The sequence below is a fragment of the Columba livia genome, chromosome 9 (assembly GCF_036013475.1).
Source record: "Columba livia isolate bColLiv1 breed racing homer chromosome 9, bColLiv1.pat.W.v2, whole genome shotgun sequence".
NCBI lineage: Eukaryota > Metazoa > Chordata > Aves > Columbiformes > Columbidae > Columba > Columba livia.
The window spans coordinates 17,182,459-17,207,913 of record NC_088610.1 but is presented as its reverse complement, the minus strand read 5'-3'; the positions used below and the strand labels follow the sequence as shown (position 1 = coordinate 17,207,913).

General features: G+C 40.2%; 1 protein-coding gene and 1 long non-coding RNA gene across 7 annotated transcripts in view; one reads left to right on the top strand and one right to left on the bottom strand.

Annotated features, from left to right (window-relative positions):
• Positions 1-1,787: 1,787 nt before the first annotated feature.
• On the bottom strand, positions 1,788-25,345 carry LOC110361143 (uncharacterized). Of its 2 annotated transcripts, XR_010474711.1 has the most exons (4): positions 20,185-23,040; positions 7,112-19,619; positions 6,298-6,619; positions 1,788-5,351 (listed from the first exon to the last, which is right to left on the bottom strand). It is a non-coding gene; the product is annotated as an uncharacterized LOC110361143 (long non-coding RNA). The 2 variants fall into 2 exon arrangements; XR_010474712.1 differs by lacking the exons at positions 7,112-19,619; positions 20,185-23,040 and adding an exon at positions 25,111-25,345.
• Positions 25,324-25,455, top strand: part of RHBDD1 (rhomboid domain containing 1) — a 30,830-nt gene continuing 30,698 nt past the window's right edge. Inside the window, exon 1 of one of the 5 annotated variants that reach the window (XM_065074035.1) lies at positions 25,324-25,455. The gene's annotated coding sequence lies outside the window, so the exon portion shown is untranslated. The other 4 variants (XM_065074036.1, XM_065074039.1, XM_065074034.1 and 1 more) reach the window with 4 other exon arrangements.

Here is a 25,455-nt window from a genome sequence, read left to right as displayed (position 1 = left end):
CACGGCGGGGCAGGCCCGAGCGTGGGGCCGCCGCCGGCGTTAACCGCCACCCCTCGGGGCGAGGCCGCCGCGTAGGGAACGGGGCCGGCGCGGCTGCAGCGGCTGGGCTGGTTCCTTCCCTCCCTCCCGCCACCCGGGGCCGAGCTGCTGGGCGGGCGGGCGTGCTTTTTCCGCCCGGCTGGGGCTCGTTCCGCTCCTCGGCAGCCGCTTCCGGCGAATACGTGTCCCGGAGCGGCGCGTCCTCCGCGCTGCCGAGGGGGTCGTTCCCCGCACAGAGCCCCGGCGAGGAGCGGGGGCTGGCCCTGCCCCGCGGCGTGCGGCTGCGGAAGGGCCCCCGAAGAGCTTCCCCCGCGTAGCGTCAAGCAGTTAACTACATTTCCCCGCATCATTATATGCTAAATTAAACTGAATAGTCAATGCAATCTGCTGTTTACAGGGCTGAAATGTACCGTACGCATAACTTCTACCGCTTTAAGTAGGAAACAAGTGTTGCGAGCTAAGTCTAAAAAAAAAATTGCTCAATGCTGCCATCTCCAGGACAGTCCAAAATGGTCCCTGTTCATCTCTGCAGTCACGAGAGAGGACCTGCTTCGACGTTTTACCTTCTGGGGTCGTTCTGTTTGGTGATCTCGGACACCCGCTGCAATGCCGTCGAGTTTTAATTTGCCCTTTGCCAGCCCTGCCCTGCCAGAGCTGGCTGCTTCCCCCCTGGTTAGAGGTGAAAGCATGACAGCAATGCTGCCGCCTTCTCTTAAGGTTGAAATGCAATATAAAGTGATAGTTTTGTTTAGATTTATAGAACAAGTAAGTTAAAGGCTTTTCTAATGCATCTGCAGTACAAAGCATGTTGTCAGGGAGATTGTGGCTGTGCAGTTGAGACCAGAAGTTAGCTGGTCAAAAGGTGAAAAACTCCCCTGAAACGGTTGCAGAAAAAATATGGAGAACCTAGAAAGGACAAGCAGCAGCACTGCAAGCCACCCCCTCATGTCATCCTATAGTTAACACCATAAACCACAGCACTGTGTAAAGGTGGTTACCAAACACAGGATGACAACTTGTAATGTAGGAGCAGAATCTAGCTGGTAAGACACAAGAAATGAGAATAATCCACGCTGTAACAATAATCTACATCATCTTCTCATTCTGTCTTCCACTCTGTAGAGTTTGTCATGACAAAGCCAAATATTTATATTGGAAATAAATGTTATACATACTTTGAGATAAAGCTTACTACAAAACAAACATATTTCCATCTTCAACACAGAACACCAGGAAGTTGCTCCCGCCTCCCATGTAATGGAGCTGCCAGACAGAAATGCAGCCTTAAGGCATTTTGAGATCAGCTACCATGGCTGTCACTAATGACAAGGCATGTTTTGGGGGCAGAGGGCACCCTCACCCCACACACGTTACACTGTACATGCTCAGAAGGTCCTGTGGCAAGAAGACAGCTCCTAAACCTCCTCTCCCTGTGCCTCCACAAGCATGGGAACCCATGTTTGTGCACATAATAGATGTAGCAACTGTGTTTTTTTAACCAAATATTTTGCACATAGCAGGTAAGGTTATTAATATTAAACAACAACTTGTATTGGCTCAGCCCCATTCTTTCCCTTGGCAAGTGATACACATGTAAGTGGAATGATCTTGATGGAGGGTAATAACCACCCAATTTGGATTGTGTTGCACGAGGGAACATGGATTTGAGGGGAACCAGAAGTGTTTTCAAACTTTATATACAGATTCATGTCCTTCATTCCAGCAGAAATAAGAGACAAAAACTAATATTTTCAGCATATTTTGAAAACTATATTTTTAGAGATAGTTTGCATCACACCAGGTCACATCTTTCTTGCTCTTAGAGTTCCAAAGCTCTAAAGTACTGCACTTCTCTGTAAAGTCCATAAATGTGCAAACCAGCACACCAGAGAAAACATACACTTGCTTTTTCCATTTAAATACTTCCCCTGCTTTGACAGTGAGCTACTGAGAATTCAGGTTGGACAATTAATTGAAAAGGGGTTCACATACTAGAATATCCTGGCAGAAAATCAAGACATTTCTTTCCCTATATAAATACCCATGGCTATCACACATCGCTATCTCTCTATAGGAAAAATTCAGTTTCAATAAACATGAATGAAATGTAGGTTGCTATTTTAGTATCCATGTCCAAACCCCAAAATCCATACAAGCAAGTTTCTGCAGTACCCTTCATCTCCATATTCAGATCACACACCTCAGAACATACTGGAACTAACCATTCTTTTGGAGACAATATATTCCTTTACCTCCTCTACATCAAATTAGAACAGAACAGATAAGGATCAAAGTTCTGATTTTTTATCTGCCTTAGTAAGTGGCTGAAGATGAATTTAGCATATGGTAATGCCATGAGGCACAAAATGCTCAAAACAATTAGTTCCTATTGTGTCACTACTGAACCTGGCAGAGTAGATATGTAAGGGCCATGAGATAACCAAAACTTGTGTTTTGGTGATCCTGCATTGGCAGAATGGCATCTCAGGAAGGCCACTGTGAGCACCCAAAAGTAATTAAACATGTAGTGCTGCTCTAAATTACAATAAAGACTAGTTTCTCTTGAAGCCACCTTCACCTGTTCACACATAGACTCTCAGATAGCCGCAAAAAAAAGAGGGTTTGGGTAAATGAAAAATGGAGTGAAAGCTGGAGTTAAGACTAAACACATGCCCTTAATGCAATAAGAAAACACCACCAATTTTCATTTACCTTTTCAGGTGACACTCATACACTGTTGGTTTTTCTTTTTCTCCACTGTCAGCTGCTTTTATTGCTCTTTTTTTTTTTTTACAGCCTTTTTCTCTCCTCTTGACACATCTCTATGCACTTCGCTCAGTTTTCTATGTACCTGACTGCTCTGTTAAAAGGGTGTTAGTCGTCTTCTTATTTTCTTCTCAACTTTTAGGGTCCACTGAAAGTCTAACTCAGTAGGACAAAAACCAAAAGAAACATTCCCCAAAGGCAAGGTTTCATCACTGTAAGCCTGTAAGAAAAGCAGCATGACGACTCTTTCATCAGCTTGGTCAATTCACCCTCCAGACCCAACTGACTGACAAAGTTTCTTAGTGTAACCCCCACTCCAGCTCTTCCTGAAACACTTGATCTCATCTTCCACATCCAGCTCCTCACTTAAAATAATTGTGAAAAACTCTACTTCTGAACAGAATCTCATGAAAAAATAAACAGGTCAGGAAATCAAAACTTTCTGAACATTATTTTCTTCCATTTCCTTCTGAGTTTGAGTCAAATTGTCTAGCAGGAGAAATGAGTCACTGCAAGGGAAGGGCAGCTGGGTGCCAGGGGCAGTGACCTCCCCAGGGGCAGCCCACTCCTGCTGCACACAAACAAGGTGAGCAGAGCAAGCCACTGACAGAACCCAGGATCACACAACAGGTGAGGTTGCGAGGGACCTCTGGACATCATCCAGTCCACCCTCTGCCCCCATTTTAAGCAGGGTAAAGCACAGCAAGTTACTCAGGTCCTTATCCAGTTGGGTTTTGATTACCTCCAAGGATGGAGATCCAACAAACTCCCTGGGCAACCTGCTCCAGTGTTTGACCAGCCTCACAGCAGGAAAGATTTTTTTTCTTACAGAATTCCCTGTATTTCAGTTTGTGCCCATTGCCTTTTGTCCTGACACTGGGCACCATGGAGAAAAGCCTGAGTCTGTGTCCCTCCCATCACATGGACACAGTTATGTTCTGGCCATCATTCCAAGGTTAATTTGATTGCATATTTTATTTATTTAAGCTCATTTGCAGTATTTGTTTTTCTACATTCAACATTAAGGATGAAACTTGTGTAACTCCTCCTTCAAAAATAGTGTAGTTGACTCTAAACTAGTTAAATCATTACTTAAGTAAACAAGTTGTTTAACTTCTCTGTTAAAAGAATGGTAGTAATATCATTATTACAGTGGAAATGCAGAACAACAGATCTTATGGCCCTGACTTCTACTGTCATCTCTTTTAGGTAAATCAAGAGCACAGATGGAATGACTAATTAGAATCTTCAAATGTATTACATTATGAACAGTAAGCATATCTGATTATTAGCAGCTGTATTCCACTGTATCACAGTAACTAGAACTAGAAGAGTCTAAGTCATCATTTCCCCACCTCACTTGTTAGGATTGTTTCTATAGTGTATTCTTCACCTCATGTATAAAACAGTTCTACTCATATCAGCATTTAGAGCACATACATCCATTATATGAAATATTTAAGTTATGTTCTAGTGATCGGTTTAACCAACTTTGCTCTTAAACACACTATTGAGTCATACAGATTTTTTTTTTTTTTAATTTTCCTACCTCCCTGTGTACCTTTGTATGTCTCTGAAGCAGCCAGAAAAGACCAAACATCATTCCTAGGCTTTCCATCAAGGAATATGGATATCTCACTGAAATATCACTACACTAACAGGAAGCTAAGCAATGCTTTGGGATAATTCCCAGACTACACTGATCAACCTTCAGTTCTGCATCTATTATCTTCAGATTTCCATCTTGTAATATGTTCAGAAAAGGTTTCAATGCTTCCCAGGCTTTTTTTTTGGCTTTAATTTTGTCTTCTTCTCTACAGACAAAATTGCCTGGAGCATGAATTTCAAAAGGGAAGTTACAGAATCTTTTATCCAATTTATAATAATTTTTGTCTGTGCATGGCTTAAAGCAATGGTCTCAAGCAGTTTTTGACTGAGAAAAGGAGTTTCATAAGTCCATGGGGTTTTATTTTGTTTTTTACCTCTGTGGCAAAGTCCACAGTGGTACGAAAATGAAAGCCAAATAGAAGGTTTTGCCCATGGTTACTTGGTGATAGCAGCAAGTCTTGATCTTACTGAGAGTCAGCTTTATTTCATCTTTTAGGTGTCGTAGTGTTTAATGAATGATAAATAAAGCAGAAGGTAAAGTGCATGCTACTGCCTGCAGTGGTATTTAGCAATTACTGAAGAAAAGGAGAAGAGGTGTTGCTCCCTACCAGATCCCATAGGCCTTCTGAGGCACAAATCAGCTCCTGGTCTGCAAGTGAATGGAGCCCAGCAGCGCTGACCCATCTGCTCATACTACGTGCCATTGGGGTGAGTTAACAGCACTTTGGGGTCTGCTGTTCCAGAAACCGCATGGAAAGCACGTGGCATGAAGTCAGAGATCCTTCCCTTGGCCATAAGGAAGCTGCCGGTGACCGATCATCTTTGCTGCTAGTCCCTGTGCTGCGGTCTGCTCTCAGGGCTGATTGCTTCCAAGCAGGACATGCTGCTGCTGTTGGATCCTTACTGATTCCTTGGTTGTGTCAGCCAGGAATGGGGGACTGAAATAGGATAAGAGAGAAAAAGAGTAAGCAATGGTCTAGAGAAAAAGAAGTATTAATGTGTTTTTCAAAGAATTTAGCAGTTGAGCTTATCTAAAGACCTGGCTTATATCCAGTGACAGGGAACAAAACTTATTGATTTTTATCAACCTGAGAAGGCACAGACTAATTTTGCAGGCTCCAGCTGTGATTCAGGGTTCCTTGAAATTTCTCTTGTGTGATAGGATCAAGCTTAATGATGGCCTGCTGATCATAAATGCAACATACTTCCTTGGTCTGTGTTCTTTCAAAGGATTACTAAAGGTTCAAAGAGTTACAAAAAACCTCGTGCTACTATGTGATGCTGGGCAATAAAATGGAAAGGACAACCACATGCAGGAAAAAGCAATTCTGAATTTACATATTCAGTGACGGGCTCTCAGTTCATTATGGCCGCTTTCGAAGAAGCTCTTGGAATTGTAAGAGGTAGCTCTATGAAAACATCAGCCCAATACTCTTATGCAAGCAAAAAGAACATCAGGAATTATCATGTAAAGGAGAGAACACAAAATAGAGAACAATATTTTTTAGCTGCATCATCTATTGTGCACCTTGTCCTTGCTTACTGTGGAAAAATTCTACTTTCTGGTCTTGAAAACAATACTAGAGAATGGGAAAAAGATAAGAGTAGATACAAAGACAGTCTGCTAACTCAGTTTGAACGAAGATTTTTCAGGTTGGAAAAACAGTGCCTGAGAAGGGATGTGACAGATATCCAGAAATATCGTTACTAGCATGGAAAAGGTGAAAAAGACTGCTTGTTCCAATATAAAAGATAAAGGACATAGACTAAAACTAGAGGGTTCAAAACAAATACAAAATTACTTCTTCAGACAATATCAGTGGCCCCAGGAAATAAATCACTGTCACGTGATGTTGAGACTTGACAAACCAGTGAATTAAATACCTGGGGAAAGCCTGTGCATACGATAAAGACACCACAGAAGTTCAGAGCTGCAGGAGGCTGTTGTTGTTATGAGAGATGGTCAGTGGAGTCCAACGTTCAGCAGGTTTTGTCAGACTAAAGAAACGTTGATATTCCAAAGCACAAGCTCAACAAGCTGTATCTCAGTAATCCTCTGGGCACAAGGCACAGCTTAAGAGAGGCAGCACCAAGTCCAGGCTCTGAGTAATCTCCAGAGTTAGAGCATAACAAATGATGAAGCAGTGCAGATGAGGACATCCCTTCCCATCTTGCAACAGTTACTGCATTGTACTGTTTTAAAACACTAAAGAAAAAAGACAAAATAGTTTCCTTCATCCAGGGAAATTCATAGGAATATTTGTAAAATTAGTTTTCTACATTTAAGAAACACACTGAGTTGCAAACAGTGATATTAATTTTACATTATTTAGAAAGGAACATTGAGGAGACTGCCAAATATCCTTTTAAGTTACTGCAGTAGGGAATCCACTGACTTTTTTAAAAGAGCTATTGGACAGGGAATGATTCAAAGTACAAATTAAATTACTTGCTTAGTATGGTTTAGGAGAGGTATGGGATTCTATCTCAGCAGTTTCTGGGATGAGACCCAGAAAACATCCATGTGCTTTGTGTATGATGCAAGCAGCACCAATGTAGTAACTTCAGTATTTACGCACTCTTCTTCAAACCTTTCAAACAAAAAGCCTTTGTGTACGGGAATCAATACCCCAGAAAATGTCATCATGACACCTTCCACAGCAAATGGCCTTTCTAGGATGGTCTGAACTGGACTCACCTTGGAATCACCTGAACTGGATGCAGCTGTTACCAGTCTCCACCTTTACCACTTCCTATTTGCAGATTTCTGCTCCACATTTTTAACTAGTACCTCCATAAGGAGGCCTAACATCAGGGATCAAGAAGTTGTCTGGTAAAACACTCAGGCAGAAGTTGTCACCCAGCCTCTGTTTTTCCTTTGTTTTCTAGATGTACCTGTTGCTGATTCAAGTACTGATCATTAGCTGCAGTTTTTCAGAGAGCCCTCTTTGAACTTTAAATATGGCATAAGTGCACTTATGTATGTTAATTCCTATGCTTTATGTTTTAGTTTGCTCCAGTTGCCAAAAGGCATTATCCGCATTGGGGAGGATTTGCAGGGTGGATGGGGGGTTGTATGAAGCACAAAAATATATATTTACTTTCACATATGCGCACTGGTAAGTGTGCCTGCAAGCTGATACGCTTTACCATGCAAAGTAAGGCACTGGAAGAATTTAAATCCCTTTTTCACATTATTCATTTTTCTTCGTATTTTCAGGACTCAAAATTTTCATGACTGATCGCAGACAAAAAGCAAATTTAGGAAATATTAGACAAAAATGATCAATTGTTTTGAGTTCTGTCTGCATGAAAAAATAACCCAAACTACATTTGTCTTTTTTACCACTATTCAAATGTTTCCTTTTCTAGCATGCTCTGAATAGTCTAGTCAAAACCCATTAATTTCTCTCAACTCCTACTTAGTGCAGGTTTGTTGTATAAAATGGAAGGCATCACATGCATTTAAAATGTTACCACAGTAATTACCACTTAAATGATACAAGCCAAATTAGAACAGTCATTTTTGGGAACGTTGCTGAAGAAACTGATTTCAGCCTAATGGAAGTTAATAGCTGCTACTTGGCACATTCTTATTATGACTGCCTAAATAAGGTCAAATTTAATTAATAGGTCATGAGCAAGAATATTCTCAAAAGTGATCCTGGTCCCTGCAAATACTTTACAGCCCCAGGTGAAGGTGCAGAGAGGAAGCCCTGCAGGGACTCCTCCAGAAGTACCACAGTCCTGTGTGGCCATGGACAATGCCCCCCAGGCCTGTGCAAACACTTTGGACATGCTGAGCACCCAAAATGGCACCAGCCACCCAAGAATGGGCACCTGCCCCAAAGCATTTCAATGTCCTGGTTGCCCCGAAGAGGTGATTTCTCAGATGAGAAATATTGATCTGATTCAAGAGCACAGAATTGGGTGTGAAGTAATGGGGTTTAGGGTTTAAAAGTTCAGGAACGCCAAACAAAATGGATTATGTTTCCAGAAACACGTCAGTGGGACTCCAATCAATGGAAACTGCTCTGTTCAATGGAATATTTAGTAATGGTAACAGCAACTTTTCTTTTTTTGTAAAGACAAATGACCAAGAAAAATCAACTGTGAATAAATCTTAAGTTTACCTGCCTCCTTAAAATGTTATTTCTCTTTACATTTTAGTATGTCAAATGTTTTAGACTTAAGCAAGAAAATCAGACACTTGGTCCCAGAAAGACATTAGTTTTGCCTTGTAGGCTAAAATTTCTAAGATTTTTTAAAAATCACTGTAGAATTGTACATAGATTAAATTACTGAAATACTCAGAATTAATTTATGTGTCTAAGATCTACCAAGTTTGGAAAAGTCTGTGATGAAAAATGTGTTTTGTTCATCATCTTCAATCCTCCATTGGAGGTGGTCTGAATTAGAGATGACTTTAGGACTATCGTAATAAAGGTCTGATTTTCATGTTTTACCACAGAAGCAGGCAACTCAAATACATGCAGCTAAAAGCCATTTACCAAGCCAGTATGTACATTTATTCCTAAATGAATCTGCTGAACAGTGCTGTTACATAACTTGTTTCTAGCAAGTACTTTGAAGAATAGTTATTTAACAGATACTGGAACTTCCTTCCAAAATTGCCTTTCGAGAGTTTTGGGAGCTTAATCATAGAGAAACAGATCGTTCTTTTTGAATATCAGAAACAAGAAGATAGGAAACAGCCTGTCATCCAAGTACAGTGTTGACCTAGCCATAAAACAATTATTGAGCCCATTTCTTTAATGTAAAAAATGGGGCTTTTTGTATCTCAGCCCAAACTCCATTTCAATAGTAAATTGGGGAGATCCAAGTTCCTGTTAATTCCAGGGCCAAGGTAAACTGTTTACCCTGAAAGCGTTCCAGCAGAAAAGTGTAGTAGATCTAGAAAGATTTATGCACATTATCTGGAAAAGCTGTATTAGTTGAATTAAGAAAAATCTCATTGAGTAGAATGAGACAAAGAGACCATTAACATTCACCTAATAGTTTATTTTTATTTTTTTTTTTAATTCTGATAGTCTTTTAGCAGACCTATACCATGTCACATCCAATTTACGAGCCTCTGAAGTCACACAATGAGGATAAAGGGGCTCTGCTCTTTCTGCAGGGGAGTTCTCCGGCTCTTGCATTCTCTCCTGTTTCTCAGCCAGGATCTGCACTCACACCCGGACATGCATCTTAAATCCTACAGCTATAATTGTAAATAAAAACTATCTGAGGAACTGCTATTATTGTCAACAGCAATTGCTCTTCTCAAAAATTAAGCCAAGTTATCTAAATTAAATGGCATCTGATCTTCTTACTGTGTATGCTAAAATTAGAAAAAAACAAACTTGTTTCCTAATACTGTACTGAGCATGATGTAGGTAATACAAAGCAGGATTTCCATCTCTTTCACAGACCAGTCCTATACATTTAAATTAAAAAAATGAGCTGACAAATCCATTTTCTTAGAACAAAAATAACATTTTTTCCTTAACTTTGGACACCAAAAGCCAGATATTTAAAGAAATCCAGGTGCCTAATTCTCATTAATTTCAAAGAGAACAGAGACAGTTTCCTGTAAGAAATATTGCCCATAAAAATGCTAATAAGTAATCTGTTTTGCTAATTCTAATATGTAAAACAAGTACATTTCTTATTCCTTTTGCTATGCACTCACATACAGCCACATATGCAAGTATTAAATAATAGTATTTATACATACAAGCTAAATACATGAATACAACATTGCTCTAGAGTTATTGCTATCGGGTGATTTTTAGTGCTGAAAATTACTTTGCATCTGTTTGACATGCGCAGTGCTACAGCAGCTTCAACCATTTCATAGTCTCTACTGACAAATAGGAGAATGTCTCCATGCTTATTACCCTCTGCTAGCTTTTCTAACCACTTTAACATATTAATTTTTGAGGATGTTTTAATTAATTTACATAAATACATCCTCTCCTCCTATTTTGTTATTAGATGCATTACATATCTATCTATCTATATATATTTTTACAAAGCATTACTGGGCATTATTAGTAGCTAACACATACCAGGCAACACACTGTCTTTGCCGTATGGTCCAAAAAAGAGAGAAGCTATCTGCACACTGTTTCCATGGTCTCCTTATCCAAATGTACATGCTGGTGTTTACACTGAAAGTACAGTGAGCAGCTGTTTTTCACCCTGGACATGACACCAGTTATGGAGAGGAGGGTCTCAAAGTGGGTAACATCTGCATTTTTTTCTTATATGGACATGGAAAAAAAGCCTTTCCCGACGGATGGATTTAGGTAGCCAAAAAGGAACCAGAGTCCAGTTAAAAAAATCTGGGAGAATCAGGATGATTATAAAATGGAGAAAGGGGGAGAGCAACTGGTGAAATTGGTTGCTTATATCTGATTTGCAGGGCTTCCCTTTAGATAACTCCCATGCGATCAGCAGATGCGCTGCGCAGCCCAGTGCACAGACTGGCAGGACTGTGCTTTTGACTTTGCACCCTGTATTTGAGAAAAGCCAGAGCTAAAGCTGCAAAACTCAAGGGCTGAATTGTAGAACACAATGCTGAGGTTTCCTCATGCCATATAGTTTGTACATACAAGTCTATTCCCTGCAGGAATCCTATCTTAGTTCTTTTTTTGAGGGCTCTTAGCTAAGGACCTCACTTCAAGTAAACAGAGTAGTTTCACTGATTTTCTCACCCAAGTTCTCCCCAGGTTCGCACCAGCTGAATTTATCAAGCTATGTAATTGCTTCTGTATTTATTGTTTCATGTTACAAGTACAAAACTAATGTAAATACTGTGAAGTCAAATATCCAACTTAATTCAGTATATTTTGCACCCTATCATTTCCTTGTTGTTACTGTCAGCATTTATAGAGGCTGGCTTCAGACACCCCTTTGGTGTCCACTTGCAGTTCCTCTGCTTGCTTCCTCAAAGATAAGCCTTCAGGACCACACAATTTTCCAATTTGAATATTGTTACCAAAAAGAAAATCAGAACATGCTACTAAGGATATGCCAATTTCCACAGATGACTATGTCTGCCTTACTTCTTCCCCCTTTCATAAGATTAAACTACAAATGCAAACATAGTAGTTAGACTGATTTCTCTGTTTCCTCTATTTCTAAAAATAGAACCCAGGAGATAGGAACGGATAAATCCTGAATTTCATATAGGGACAGGATACCTCTTGGGCTTTTTAAGCCTCTAAAAATTATTTAGCAGTGATGACAGATGCAAGACTGTCATCTCAATACAATGAAACCCTCAATTTATCCATGCTATCAGCAAGTCTCCAATTATATAGCTACACAGTTGGCTGCTGAATTAATACTTTCCTATAGAATAGTTATTAATAATCTCAGCTTCTGTTGTTTAAAGCAGATGTTTCTGGCCACACAATGACAAAGATCAATTCAAACACATGAACAGAGTATAAATAACATCTTCCTGAGTCTGCAGAACAACCTGAAAAAAAGTTAATGGAGAGGTTTGCTTCCCCCTAATCATCTGAAAGGGTTATTGAGTCTGGAACTGAAAGATAAGTTAAACTGTTGCCCTCAGTAATTACTTCTATGTGGAGAATTTCAGCAGAAGCATCCAGCTTTTGTTCTTAACCTCTAGTCCAAAGCCGCCCATGTGGTGGGAAAAGTAATAAAAAAATTAATATCCCAGAGGAACTCATTCTCATTATGAAATACTTCTGTATTTAACTAACTTCAAATGTCTTCTTTTGACTTTAATTAAGCTACTGTAGAATATCGAGTTCCTTATGTTACATTAGACTGCTACAGCAAACTTGGTATAAAACGGTCCAGCTTGCTGAACAGCATTAGTGTCCTGAACACATGTGCCCCAAGGTCCTGCATAGATGTGCTCCAGCAGAGTAAAGCTTCACCCATCTGCCACCACCTTGTCCTGATTTCAGCAGGAACTACCTTCACTACCTTCCTTCTATTGCCAGAGAACTCCAAAAACCAAGAAGGGAAAAGACTGTAGTCATGCCCTCCCTCCCACCTGAACCTGGTGACTCCAATACTGGCATTGGTCACTTAGTAAACCCATTGGTTACTTTATAGGTGTCCTCTGCACAAGGTTTACAGCTGACAAACTGGATTGCAATGGCTACCTCTGCTATCCAGCTGGAGATGCTCCCTGTGCTTCTTGCCCCAACAGAGCAGCAGTACAACATGGATGCCTACCCCACAGTTTGTAAGTCCTGTGTTTTATAGATATGACTTTTGCACATCAGAACTCATACAGAAAGCATGCCTATATGAAATAGGTGTATTATTTGAAGTCTTAGGACTTGCAAATGAAATATATCTGTTTAGAAGTGCAAAACCTTCACCAGAGAGTAGAATCATAGAATTGTTTCAGTTGGAACAGACCCTCAGGATCATCAAGTCCAAGCATAACCTAACTCTGGCACTAAACCATGTCCCTAAGAACCATATCTAAATGCCATTTAAACACCTCCAGGGATGGTGACCCCACCACTTCCCTGGGCAGCCTGTTCCAATGCCTGACAACCCTTTTCATGAAGAATTTTTTCCTAATATCCAATCTAAACCTTCCCTGGCACATCTTGAGGCCATTTCCTCCTGTGGGGGTTTGCTAGGGGAACTGGAGAACTGCAGTGGGTTCGGTGGAAGCACCCTTATACAGCCAAGATGCATTTTTAACCTGCGATGACAGTCTTCCTTGATAGCTGCGTTCCTCAGAAACGAAGTGACCACTGTCCTGGATGAAACTCCACTGAGCAGGAAAAAAAACAACTACCCCCCAGCTCTCCCCCCAAACCTGTTAGCTTGAAACTCCTCATGCAGATGAAATTAGAATGACCACAAATTCAGGTTTAAGTGTTAAAATAATTAACCTGTGCCTTCCCACAGCAACAGTTAATGGGAACAAAGGACAAAAATACAAAAGTAAGCGTGAAGTAGGAGCTAAGAAATACAGGAAACACTCTAAAGTCAGACATCACATAAGCTTGGCCCATACATATGCCTCCCCTTGCCTTGTGAACAGGAGAAATCAGGCCTTTGAATTCTGTGGTTTCTGTATTTGAGAACTGGGATACTATGCTACTAGCTGTGATTATAACATTTCATGTGGGTTTCGAGGTCGTTATGCACACCCAAGGTCTTTCACTATAGGAGCACACAATTCCCACTGAAGTCACTTCACTGGGAAGAGGGTCAGATATTATTCAGTCCAAGGAACATCCCCACTCTTTCGCATGCTTGTCTTATTCAGTTGCGAGTTGGACTATGCACAGTGAAGACTGCAAAAAGCAGAAGCCCACTGCGCAGCTCCTGGCTAAATCCTTTCCCACAATTACATGAAAGGGAAATAATTTCAGCGGAATCAGCAATGAGTTTGATTCAACATCAGTGCAATATTCAGTAAGTGTAGTCTTTAGTGCAGAGCGCGAGAGACAGATCTGTTGCCATCAACCTTAATACTACCGATTACCATGCAATTTGTTGAGTAAGCACTGTGTAAGTGAGCAAGTCAGAAGCATATCCTCTGAATAAAGATAAAACTACATCAATATGCCATTAAGATTACGCTAGCAACCTAAAAATATTTGTTAAAGTAGTAGAAATTCAACCATATGAAGCTCTCTTTCAGTTCAATTCTAGCACAAAAATTCTCTGCAGAGTGACCATGCAAGCAAAGACCGCGGGATCGTATAAACAACAAGCAACAGTTAGGGTTTGCACATATAATTGCACCTTTGTCATCTCCTGATGTTTATGAAAAAGTGTATTTTTTCCTAAGATATTTCAGTCCTTCAAAAATGTTTGATTGTGCTTAATTTCAGTCCACTAAGGAATGCCTTTGTGGGGACTACTTTCTCTAAGAATGATTTATCTGCAAAGCCAAAGACTTCGCACTATTACATGAGCAGATGACTTTCATCATAACATAGTGCTGAGTTAAATAGCTCTCAGTAACCTTCCAAGAAAACAAACAAGAACACATTGTATATTACTATTCTGAGGTTTGTCTACACAATACTAACAATGCAACATGACTGAAATGGGCAGTGCCACTTTCCATTTGTTGAAAATGCAAGTGGCAAAGGACCTGGAAAAGCAGTGCTGGCAGGGGTCACCTCACTGAGCTGTTTTCAAACCTTGCATAATTAAGTGGATGACACAGCCATTAACTTGCATATGGGTTTGTATATGTCAAAGCAGACCAGCTTAATCTAAAGGTAAATTCAATAATGTTATGCTGAATCGCAGTCCAAAAAAGCCTGCAAAAGCCTATGATTATGGGTCAGCACATCCGGCTTCTGATTTGATGTCAGCTGCTCACCTTTCTCTAACCTTATCCCCCGCAGACTTTCTAACTGACTATTACTAAGGATATTTTACAGTGTCATGTTGCTGACTTTCACTGTGCAGTGAGAAATACCATCACCTTTGCCAAATTAATCTCAAAACCTCTTCAGTGCACCTGGAAAACTAACATTTTACTTTAATTTCCTAAACCTGCAGTAAATTGTCATCTCACATCAGGAGGACATGAATGGAAATTATAGGAAAGCTTGTTTTTCCTTTCAAGATAACTATTTCATCCATTAGCCAGCATGATCTCTGGAGTTTGCATGCATTTCATAACTGCACTGGTGACAAAAAATTAATCATTCTTAGTGTACCTGTGTGGAAAAAAAAAAAAACAGCAGAAAATTTTGCTTATGCTATATAGGAAATCATTCACACTGTGTGAGATTTCCTACTTTACTGACTTTTATTGTTTTTCTATTTATTCATGTCTCTGTATTTGACAGGTTAGTGTCTCACTTCTGGTGTTGATAGGCTGAAGCTTGTTTATGCTTTTGAGTAGGGCAGTCCAAATCTGCCAAAAAATAAGGACAAAGTCTGTTGAGAGGCTGTATCCTTCTGCATAAAAATAGAAACTCTCTCTCAGCTTGGCTTTCCATTTGCATCAGAAAACAATCTCTTCATTAGAAACATTTTGTAATCTTAAATGTTTCTCTAAGCTCCATACTAACTGATTCTTGTTACAAAACAAACAAAAGTTATAATTTACAACAGTGAAAGGTAGATAATAATGGTAGTACACTCAGTTATTATGTCATTTCCAAGTACATAAAAAGGATATGAATGGTTTGAACACCCATATACAATAGCACACTTTTCTTCATGAGAGTAAATGAAGTTTTTCAGCACAATGAACATCTCAGTGCACCACAAAGACTTACTTGATAGTAGAAAAAAAAAAAAAACATGGAGAATTTCATACCTAAATATTTTAGGAACACTGATCAATTAGGGCACACCTTGGAATTGTTCACAGCATCCTCAGTTTTTGAGAATTACATGCTTTAGGCTGATGTACAAGAAAAAAGGAATTACTATTTGAAATAATATGCTAGCATTCACCAATTTTTAAAGTCTATTTAGATTTGTAAGAGCCTCAAAAAAAGTAGCTATTCAATACTGGAGTTATGCATTAAGATACATAACACAAAAGATCGGTTTTAGAACTGTACCAATTATCCCACTGATTTCACCCCTCCTGCCACATTTAGGGAAAATGGGGCTTAATTATAGAAGCTAGCAGCTGTTGTAGATCCATAATACATATAAATAATACACCAAAAGACTGAGGGGCCTTTTGGGGTTACTATTTTAATGAAGCAGTATCACAGTTCTAGCTTGTTCCTCCATTTCCAGTGTATGTATCAACAGTAAATCTAATCAACTACATGCGGCATCACTGAATAACAGACAAAACCTACTGGGATGTAGCTGAAACCAGTGTGAATTTAGAACTATACCATCCATAGCAGAAGCTGCAAGTTCTGAGCAGGGACTGGGCTTGTTGCATGCATCATGGCCATTTCAAAGTATCAAGTAAATAAGCATCAAGCAAATAATATTAAAGTTCAATAACTCAGTTATCAATGTGACTAAGCACAGCTTTCATAAACATAATAGATCCATGCCTGCAAAGCCTGATAGTCAGTTTGGTCTTTATTACTTTCAGCCAAAAAGCAAACCTTCATTATCACTTGAAGTCCACCTGGTTCTCAAAACGGGGCTTACAACACCTGTGCTGCCATTCCACAATAGAGCACATTTAGTCCCACCTCATTGTCATTTTTGTTAGATTGGAACTGCCCCCCAGTCTATCTGTCTCTCATTAACAAAGCCTACCCCATTAGTAACCAAAAGGGCTTTCTCATATATGGCAGATAAAGAGAATGTGAAGATATTTGCTGGATATCACACTGTCACTGACTCCTATGTCCACCTCAGTAATGCAAACCTTCTATAAGCATCAGTAACTGCATACACACAAAACACGTTTTGTTGCTTCCCATGCAGGCTCTGGTTGGCACATGCAGGAGTCTCATTCTATTTGTGTGAAAGTTTCATATTTTTTCCCCATTACTAGTCCCCACAGCCCTGATTGATAGTAGACCCAGCTGTCCTTTATAATTACATTTTAATGACTTAGGATGGTTGTTTGCATTTTGGCAACTTGTTTAATAGTGATGACATTTAAATTGTCACAACTAGGCTTCAAAGTTATCAATTTATTAGATGATCAGGAAACTTCACACCTATGCTGGTACAGTTTTTTGGCTGCAAACTCAGTAATCCATCAGCACACTGATTTATATGATGAAGGCTATTTCATAGGGATATGCTTTAGTTAATTCAGCCCTGAAGGGAATTAACTTGCACAAATTAAAAAGGTTCTGTTTACTTATTTATTATTACTTTAGATTGACAGATGCTCTAAAAACACACAGATTGTGTTTTATCTTCTGTTGCTTTCTTCATTTCAGTATATTGACTTTTCTACGCATACATCTTTATTTCTTCTCCTTCTGCAAATGAACCTGGGATTTGCAGAATCACATCCAATTCCTTCAGAGAAACACTTCTCTGATACATCAACAGAAGTACTCAAATACTGCATAGATTATACACTTGGTAGATTTTTCTGCTAAGTATTTCAACAACAGCACCCCCCAATGCTGCATCAAAACAGGTATTCAACTTCTTATATAAATGCAGAAGTCATGAATAGCAGAAAAATTAACCCTGATTTCCTGTTATGAATATCAGGTTCAACCATTATACTGTCAGAGCTGCCCACATTCTGCTTGTTTATCCCTCTCCCTGCTTTCCATTTCCAACCCAATGGTTTCAAGTCTCACCAAAGCCTCCTGCCCATCTGTCTTTGACCTACTGTCTAGGAAAAGAACTTCCACATGGTACGGGCCAATAAGGCTGAGCGAGCAAGCTCACAAATCCACCAATGCGCAGAGCCCCAGCTGCCCAGAGGGTATGGATAAAATGATCAGTGCAGGACAGGCCTCTTAGACAAACTTGGTATCTTCTGCCATGTCTCCAGCACCTAAACTCAGCTCTGGGATTTGCATGCACACCCTTGGCCATTCCCATCACACGGCAAAGAGCAGCTCTCCTCACCAAAAAGACTGACTGGAGGTGGTGGACCTGCAGCCCATACTTCTGGCATATGACACTGAAACTGGTCAGTTGATCCAGAAGTTACTGGGGGAGACCAACATGCAGGTAATTGCCACACATGAATTTTTCAGGAAATCAACTAAAATACACTTAAATACATGGCTGGTGATTGATATCAACATGGATATGCCAGTCATCACTGGGGAAAGCAGTTCAGGCAGGAGGGGGACTGCTCCTCACTGCCAGGTCCCCAGTAGCACAAATGCCACTGCTGAAAGGCACCATGCAGGTGCAGGGTAGCATCTTGTAAGCTAACACCTACCTCAGGGACTTGGCCCAGTAAAGGGTCTGCCATATAATTTTTCATCTGAGAGAAAACTGGTTTTTATACACAAACAAGAGAAAAAAAGAATCTAATGAATGTAGTTCTCTTTACATTTTTGACTGGCTTTTCCTCCTTATCAGTGGTATTACCTTCAAGCAAGCAATCATTAAGTAAACTGATCTCAAAGAAAAGTAATTTCAAGTACAGATTTCTTCCACTGAATTCTCTGGAGTGCCCACTCTGTAGCCCTTGGGTAAAATCCAGCATGAATTTATCTCAAGAATAAGTCGATGCTCATTAATCAAGTGAAGGCCTGGCTGAAGTTTTCACAAGTGGCTGCACAGAACGCTGAGTCACCTTGTTGTAACTGATTGAGGTACTCTGCAATCACAAAAGCCAAAAAGCTGCCAGAGATTATTATTTTACAGACAGAAAGCTAGTAAAGAGAACAAGGGAAGTAATTAAAAAATACATTTCTCAACCTCATTGGACATAGATAAAAATTAAAACACAGAGCGAATAATCAAAATAAAAGTGACATATAGCAGAAATATATTTTTCAGCTGCTGAAAGAAAAAGCTGCACACAGACTCAAGTTTTTAGGAGAGGATGAAGAGGTCCCTGGGGCAATGCCCATGGGAGTTATTTGACTCTGGGAAGTGGGAGGGTTAATTGCATTAATGGCTGAAAAACTTGCCCTTCTACCTAGAAAGCTGGAAGATCCCCAGAAACCTGAACAAGTCCTAGAAGGTTTGCATAAACACCCACGCAGATGGCTGAGCACTATCTTTATGCCCTTGTCTGTGCTCATTCCATGCCAGTTGCAAGCCCCCTGCCCCGACCTCTGCTTTGTTCCAGAAGTGGCCTTTGAAGTGTGAGATTCCCACTGTGGAGATGGCTGGTGGGACAGGACAGCCCAGGGCTGTGGTACTTGTTCTAGCTGGAGCTGTACTGTCTCCTCTCAGCACACACAGGGAATGGAGTGAATCCTGCCAGCTCCAGCCCCACCCAGCCCCAATCTGATCCCAAGCCCCCAGCCTTGTGATTTTGTTTAAAGAAGATTAAAGACCTCTATCAGCAGAGGGCTGACAGGCAATCATCTCCAGCAGAGTGGAAAATAAACCAGAATAGCAGGACAGCAACCTGTTGCAGCAGTTTGCACAGGCACAGCACCATGACATACGGTTTCTCAGCCTCAGCCGCGTGCGGTGAGAGGCAGGCACAGAGGTGTCACATGGAGGCACCTCCCAGTGCTGCCCCAGGTCTGAAGGAGGGCTTCCCATGAACTTGTTGATGCCACCACCGAGAGGTACTACATCTGTCTTCACACTTCTGGCTTTGTCCTAGGGAGACCAGTACACCTACAGCAGCCCTACCACAAAAACAGGTGAAACTTGCTATTTGAAAACAAGCTAAAGACTGATGCTTATTTCCAACACATACACAAGTGTCATCCCCAAACAGACTCACCAGTTATTTCCACCCAGGTGCTATGTGTAACTTCCAGTATACTTTAAAGTTAATCAAGAAAAATGGCCTTCAATTTTTATTTAAGTCCACTGCTTCTATTTCAGATCTGAATAAAGCATCATGCACCTGAAAGCTTGTCTACCTTTCCCAGCTACATTAGGTGATCAAATAAAATATATTTACCAGAAAACTGTGTTTTGCCAGGTTAGAGTGAAATTTCTGTTAAGCTAAATCTGTGTAATACCCAGCTACAAAATACAAGCTCCCAGATTCAGTGATATTCAGTAGTTTTACTTAAGTTTGATTATAAGTCACACATCATTTTCTATGCTAAAAATGCTTAAATGCTTCATAATAAGTTTGATCTTCATTTCATTTACCTTTCTACTACAGCTTTATAATTTCCACTGAATGTTTTAAAAACAGACTAATAATGAGAAAAAAAATAAAGTTTCGGTAGAACTTACCAGTTTTTAATCATAACTTTCAGATTCAATGTCTTTAATGGCATATTCGCTCCATTCCTTCTAGGGGACAAGCAATGCTAAGGGGGCCCAGTTCCAAGGCACCTGAGCACGGGGTAGAGGGTCCAGGGGTGGCAGTTGAGCCCAGCCAAGGGTTCAGGTCACAGACCAGGCCCACGACAATGAGGCAGGTTAGAGGCAGAACCAGGAGAACTAGACAGAGCCATCATCCCACAGAGGCCAGGCCCAGCTCAGCAGGGCTCAGAGGCAGAGCAAGGCCAGAGTAGAGCTGAGACTAGCACTGCTACAGCCCTGCTCAGGGAAGAAACAGAGGCCTAGGGCTCACCTTAAATGGAACCCATGGGCAGAGGTGTGTGGGAGGACACAGGTGATGCTGGTCAGGACAACTAAGGCCCATCAGTGCACTCTGGGCCATGACAGGTGCCTTTTCTAGGCTTAGTGTCATTAAATAAAACTTAGTATGTTAAAGATAGCTTTAGAAAGTCCATTAAGTTAAAACAAAGAAAAAACAAATAATCAGCTACCATTTCCTTGTTATACCATACTATGCCTCTTCTCTGAGATTCCAAGGGAAATACAGCTTCTTTCATCGTATGAAAACAGAAATAGAAGGACTAAATCATGTAATAAAATTTTAGGACCAGGTTTCCAGTGGTATCAGCCCATCTTCAAATGCTTCCCCACCCATGCTCTGCCTCTCCACCTCCCTGCAGGGGACATGAGTCAGGTTGGTGAGTGTATACACTGCAGAACCAAAGTCAGCATAAAAAGACAAAAAGCACGAATTCTATTCATATATCCATGAGAAAATACAGAGCAAGAAAAGACTTCCAAAAAGGGGCTTAATGTAATTTCTGGAGAAATTCCTTTACTATCTTTGACAAATCCCTCCTTACAAGGAGTGCCAGATAAAGCCCTTCAGTATTGCCTCTGGATTAGCCCAACTTTGAGAGCTGGGAATGTGGGAGTACTACAAATGGACACTTCACCTCCCTGGGGGAGCACGCTGCTTCCAATGTCCTGGCATCCTGCAGGCTAGTGGAGGACACAAAGATGTCACCAGATTATTGGTATATCCTTTCTATAAAGCAGTTAAAATTTCATAAAAAATTGGATCAAACCCCATGTTTCCATAAAGGAAAACATTATGTGAATGCTTTATAGAAATGGGAAATAATAATAAAATTTTCACAGCTACAGTATTAACAAAAATTCCCTGCCAGCAGCAGAATACAGTTTAACTTCATGATTTGTATAAACTGTAAGTGATGAGATGTAAATTATGTTGCCACTGAAAAAAATAACTGTATTCAACAGAGTATTTTCTGCCTATAGTAATATTTTGGTTAACAACTTTCAGACTCTTTTAGTAATGATTATTTAACATTCCTCTGGTCAAGCAAAATGAAGATAGATGTTTGCATATACATGTTTTAAAATAAATTTTAGATGACAGCAAGTTACTCTCTTGTTATTCCATAGCCAATAACTTTTTACGTTATAGTTTGCCTTCACCAGTGATCTCAAATTATGTTCTCTTTGATTTTGATATCTTTTTTAGAAAGCTCTTTAGTTGTATAGAGGGATTGCCTGGTACCATCATCTTGGCACATTTCACACATTCATTTCCTGAACATTAGCTTTTGGTCTGCTCTCTTCTGATCACATGCAACAGCTCAAGCTTTTGAGGATGAAAAAGCTTTGGTTTAACTGGAGTGTCTCAATGCAATGTGGAAGTATCTGGATAAGCAGGAGGTGACTAGATGATCAAAGGCCCCTTTGGCTGAAAGTGTTATGAAACCTTTTTGATGTTAGTCCATTTCTTCTAGCCCACATTCAGACCAATACACTCTTTTATTTTCCACCAGATGTTTCTCCTGTTTCTTCCGGCAGACTGTATGAACAGATCAAGAACCTCCAGGATATATTCCTTTTTATCTCTATAAGCTGGAGGGAAAGCATCTACATTTTTCACTCCACTTGTCCAAAGTGTATTATAAAGTTACAGTGTTGATGATGATGGCAGCTGAACTGGAGAAAGTGCAACACTAGCTAAAGAAAAGTGACCATGAGTGGGCTACACAGCAAAGACAACATTACTGCAGATCAAAGACTGCCAAAGAGTAAGCCCTGAAATTCATACAAAACTGTTGCTATCAGATTGTATTTCAGTTTGGATCTCTCAGAAGGGCTCGCCTCCACAGTTTCCAAAGTGTTGCGTTGTTTTCAGAACCAGAATGGTAACAGTGGTGCAATAGCTGTATATAAACTAATAACATGTTTAAACCAATCCTTTAATCATCTGTAATTTGTTAATTTTCTGTCAGACTCATAATATTCTATGTATCAAATTCTGGATTACTGCTTCTCTATTCTACTATTTGTAAACGCTGTCATGTACTGACAGTCCAGGGAAGTCACAGCTCCTTTACTTTATCCTTTGACATTCTTCTTACTTTTGAAGGCTAGTCCTAACTAGTTCCTGCAAGATTAACATAAACAGTGTTTCAAATATGCTGCTATCAGATTCCCAGCATTAATTTAAAAATATCCTTTAGATATGGATCTAATTTGCATCCATGTATTCCATAGTAGGCTGTTGCCTTCCAATTTTTTCATGTTGAAAAGCCTCAGTATAAATCTCAGAAAAATGACTGAGACCTACTCTACTGCTCCTAAAACCTGTTTAAACCTTGTGTTATTAAGCAAAGGAAAGATCTCAATGTCACTTTTTCATTATGAGTCAACATATGACTAAGCTGCATGTTTACACTGATAATAGGTGTATTATAAATATTTACACAGATTATATAGTTAGCATTAAGGCGTAAGCAGTGCTAACCCTATGCGTCACTCCTGTGCTACCTGTACAGGGGTTATGAAAATTATGTTTTTGTTTATTTCTTCTTTATTTTCTTTCCAAGTATTGAATTCTCTTTAGAAAGAGCCAGGCATAACTAGGAAACAGAACCTATACTGTTAGTAGTCACTTGAATCGAAAGGGATATTGTCTTATATGAACTCAACTAACCTTTTATGTGCCAGCCCTCCAGCCCAATTAAATTGCTATTCTTACTCAAGAACATATTTCCTATTGAGGAAGACCAGTAATTGCACATATGGGACGTGTAAGAGCAAGGATAAAGGAATAAGTTTCATCAACATTTGACTTTTTCCATTAAAAAAAGCTGTAGTTTGTGAACAGTATTTCTCATTTTATTCAATTTTATTGATAAGAAAAATGAACATTCATTCAAAAAGGTAAAAGAAATCCATGAGGTAAATAGTAGCATGAAATTAAAGAAAGAGAGCAGCAGGTCTGTTGTTTTATTATTTTCTAACCAGCTACTTATGTAAGCACAAAATAATTCAAAAGATCTGGGGTTTTCTAGCAAAATTTGTGTAGAATAAGAACAAATATTCAGAACTTAATGGGTATCAAATCCCACACTTGGGTAAAGAGTACAAGAACAGTGTATTTTGTTTTGCTTTTTAAATGTCTCTACATATGTGGCCCATTATTTCCAGCATCTAAACACATAGTTCATTTACTTAGCCTCCCACTTTTCCTGTGATTTCTATTATCCCTGCCATATCAACAAGGACCTGAAAAGATGAAATATTAATAAACACTTCCTCAGGTTGACCCAGGCAGAGAACTAGGAATGAAATCCAGCTCTTCTAGGTCCCAGAAGAGAATCACAACCTGGCGATTTCTACATCCAGTAATAAGATCTTGACCTGTACATAAACACTCCATCGCTAAGAATTATGGACTGGAATTATGATTGCATGAAAATGGAGTACATTATTACAGAAAATGGTGACAATTATAGAAAACGTCATGTATGTTAGAAAATCTACCAGTCTAGGCATGAATAACTCCCACATCCTGTGACTTCTATGAATTATTATTAGCATTAATTGAGGTAACAGATCTAAATGTGCCAAAACTACGGAGCTTAAGATAACGTGTCTAAATGGTGGCACACACTGAATCCACCCTCCTCTTTTGGCTTCTGTTCATTCTTGGAACAGAAGACTATGCTGAAGTTGCTTGTTTTGGCAAAGTTTGCTCCTTTAACTTGATCTCCACCCTATTTCTAGGAAGTCAGACCCTTTCATGCCTGCCAGTCTGCTGAGCTGTGTGCTGGTTTTGGAAGGGCAGAATAAAATTTTCTTATAAATTCTATGACATACTTGTATGAACCACCACAAGATTATATGAAACCTAAATGCCACATAAATGACAGCAAAATAGAGCCATTTACATGTAGCTTTGGCTATGGATTTTGTATGATTAATTTCTAGTCACATATTTGCACCATCGGTTTGCCAACATTTCCATGATAACCTATTATTTTAGCCATTTATAATTTGCTCAATGTACTCCCTACTGAATCTTAATAACAAAGCTCCCAGCCTAGATATCTGTATCAAATTCGGGGAGTAATATTTAACGCCAGTGACTAATACCCTACACAAGTGAAACTATGTTCATCTAACTGCCTTTAATGCATGAAAAAACTAAAGTAGTCGAACTATTAAACTTACAGAACTAGCTACTGTTTTGCATGTGCACTATGGCATTTTCAAAGGGAATATAATTATGGATTTTAATGGCAAGTAGTACTAGTAATCGGTATTTTGACAGATGTCGTTAAACGCAATCTAAAGCCTTCCGACAGGGATTGGGCACCTTTTATCACCTGTCCCGGTGTGTAACCAAAACGTTTTCACTGAGTATCCGGTGTGTTATCCACCCGCTCTTGCACACTCCCTCATCTATCTTAACTTGTATTAACTCTCTTAACTTGTATCTTAATTTGTATTCGCCTCAACGCCCTCCCACAGCCTGTACTGCAGATAAAACTCACAGGAGGGACTCGCCCCCTCCTCAGTAATTACCTCAGCTACTGGGCGGAACTTCCCTGAGCGACGCGGCGGCACTAGGCGGTTGCCGACTGACAGACGGCCTCCTGTCGGCCTGCCACCCTGGGGCTGTGCTACTCTCCAGGCCTGGCCACTATGCGTCAACTTTAACGCCCACGCCACCCTCGCAGCGGTGCCGAAAGTCTCACCGGCCCTGTCCCCTTGCCATCCTCCGTTCCCCTCACTGACCGACTGACTGACCGTCCGACCTGCCGGCCGCCCCCGGCGCACGCGCGGCCCAGGCACCGCCCCCCTCGCTGCTGAGTGGCGGCCGCGTCACGTGGTGCGGCGCGAGGGCCCGGGCTGCGGTTGCCGGAGAGC